The following is a 2,805-nucleotide window of genomic DNA, read 5'->3' as shown; positions in this document are numbered from 1 at the left end:
TGTGTCACAGAGATTTTGGATTGTTGTATTTTTGTCTTCATTGGTTTCCATATATTTTTTAATTTCTTCTCTAATTGCCTGATTAACCCAATCATCCTTTAGTAAGGTGGTTTGTAACCTCCACATTTTTGGAGGTTTTCCAGACTTTTTCCTGTGGTTAACTTCAAGTTTCATAGCATTGTGATCTGAAAGTGTGCTTGGTATGATCTCTATTCATTTATACTTATGGAGGGCTGCTTTATGCTTCAGTATGTGATCTATCTTGGAGAATGTGCCATGTGCACTCGAAAAGAAGGTGACTTTACTATCTTCAGGATGCAGAGCCTCTTCAGGACTGCTTCTCATTTTGACAGGTCCTTCTCACTCTTTGAGCACTTTCTTGTTCTCTGGCACAAGAAAATGTCCCAGCTCATTTTATTTTCTGCCCTTGCCTCGTGAATCATTTCTCCAAAGAATCCTCATTCTTTTGAATAGAGGATGGTACTTAGAAACAAACTCTGAGTGCTGGATGTGTATGTCCCACTGGGTATATGATAGTAGACAGTACTCGGTACCACTGCTCCCAAGGCCTCTCGGTTGCCAAGGTCGGGAAAATCTAGTCCCCAGTGCTCTTCAAGCTCAAGTGAGCATCAGAGAGGATTCCTAGGTCTGCCCTGGGTGTTTGCCTGCCTGACACTGTCTCCCTGGGAGCTTGAGACCCATCTGGCTGTCAGTTCACGGCCCTGGTCTGTCACACAGACTCTAATGCAAGCTCCTTATGGTTGGGGCATTTGGAGGATGATTGCCCTAGGAAGAAAGGCAAGCCACAGTGTAGACTCCAGATTGTGCTGCGGGCCAGTGAAGATACCAAGGCCGAAAAGGAAGTCTCTGTGCTGTTCCAAGGCTACCTTTAGGTCTAGCTGGTTTCTTTTTCTTTTCTTTTCTTTTCTTTATTTACTTTTTAAATTATAGTTTATTGTCATGTTGGTTTCCAAATAACACCCAGTGCTCTTCCCCCAGGTATCCTCCTCCATGTGCATCACCCCCTCCCCTTCCCCCTCCCTCTTCAGCCCTCAGTTTATTTTCAGTATTCAACAGTCTCTTATGATTTGCCTCCCTCCATCTCACTCTCTTTTCCCCCCTTCCCTTTCCCATGGTCCTCTGTGAAGTTTCTCCTGTTAGACTTACACGAGAAAACATGATATCTCTCCTTCTCTGCCCTGCTTATTTCACTTAGCATGACACCCTCGAGGTCCCTCCCCATTGCCACGAATGACTATATTTCATTCTTTCTCATTGTCATGAAGTATTCCATTGTATACAGAAACCACATCTTCTTGATCCGTTCATCGGTTGGTGGACATTTAGGCTCTTTCCATGATTTGGCAATTGTTGAAAGTGCTGCTACGAACATGTGCCCCTATGCATTAGCACTTCTGTATCCCTTGGGTAGATCCCCAGCAGTGCTATTGCTGGGTCAGAGAGGAGTTCTGTTGTTAATTTTTTGAGGAACGTCCACGCTGGTTTCTTTTTTTTTAAGACTATTTTTATTATTATTTATTGTCAAATTGGTTTCCATATAACACCCAGGCTGGATTCTTGAGGAACTTGGAGGATGAGGCAGTGCAGGAGGAGAGCCCGCTGCTGGTCTACCCAGGGCCGCCCTCTTGTGGGCAAACCCGGGAATAGCAGCAGTGCCTTTGTTGTGCAGAAACCACTGGATGCATTTGGAGCCAGTGGGGCTCTCACCTGGCTGAAGGGATGACTAGAGAGTAAACCCCTGGAAGTGGTTTTGAACTGGAATGTTTGAGGGACTGTCCACGAGTTAGGACGCCCCGGTCCAGAAGCTGGACCTTTTCCAGGCCCTGGTGGAGACACTGCCTGACCCAGAAGTCAGGAGAACTCTCCATTCGCTCTTTGTGTCCTGGGCCTGTGTGGACACGCGTCCACACGGACGTTTTTCTCACCCCTCAGTTGTGGGCACTGCTTCAGGTGATGTGCTTGGTGTCCTCCCGCTCTCACTGCCGGCGCGTGGGTGCGTTCAGGTGTCCTCAGTCCACGCTGGACTTATTTGGTGGTTTATAGAAAAGAGTAATGTTATAGCCCCATCTCACAATGTACAGGAAAGAAAATATTCCAAGTAGTTGAGAGATATAATTTGAAAAGTGAAATTAAAATTTAAAAAAAATAATTTTTTTTCAAAATTGGAAAATTGGAGAGTCTCTCCATGATCTCTGGGTAGGAAGGAGCTTCTTCAATAAGACACCCAAAGCCCAAACCGTAAAGGAAATGATCGATAGATTTTACTGGATCAAAATGGGAAACTGTGGTATAACATGAGCCATAAACTCAGAGAAGCTTTTGTAATAAATGTAACTGGGAAAGGATTCACATCTGGAAATGCAAAATAAGTCCTACAAGAAGAAGAGACAAAGGGGGAGGTGGGGACGGACAGAGGAAGAAAAATCAAGGATCAGACAGGCGGGGCGCCTGGGTGCCTCAGTCGGTTGAGCATCCGGCTTCGGCTCAGGTCATGATCTCACGGTTCATGGGTTTGAGCTCCATGTCAGGCTGTGTTCTGACGGCTCAGAGCCTGGAGCCTGCTTCAGATTCTGTGTCTCCCACTCTGTCTGCCCCTCCACTGCTCACGCTGTCTCTAAAATTTAAAAAAAGAAGAAGAAAGACATTAGGGTACCTTCAACAATCTGACTTTACCAATAGCCAAGAGATAGAAACAACCCAAGTGTCTTTAGACAAATGAATGCATAAACAAAATGCAGTCCATATGTACCTGCAATGGGAGCCATCTGTAAAAAGCAAGGAGTC

At 45.4% G+C, this 2,805-nt stretch overlaps 2 protein-coding genes across 2 annotated transcripts in view; one reads left to right on the top strand and one right to left on the bottom strand.

Moving 5' to 3' along the window:
- The window catches only part of LOC115276014 (disks large homolog 5-like), a 96,007-nt gene that overhangs the window by 65,858 nt on the left and 27,344 nt on the right, over positions 1-2,805 (bottom strand). The window lies entirely within an intron of this gene.
- The window catches only part of LOC115276007 (disks large homolog 5-like), a 58,681-nt gene that overhangs the window by 29,392 nt on the left and 26,484 nt on the right, over positions 1-2,805 (top strand).

This window comes from Suricata suricatta, chromosome 2, assembly GCF_006229205.1.
Source record: "Suricata suricatta isolate VVHF042 chromosome 2, meerkat_22Aug2017_6uvM2_HiC, whole genome shotgun sequence".
NCBI lineage: Eukaryota > Metazoa > Chordata > Mammalia > Carnivora > Herpestidae > Suricata > Suricata suricatta.
Note: the sequence above shows the minus strand (reverse complement) of the source record. Positions and strands in the feature narration are given on the sequence as shown.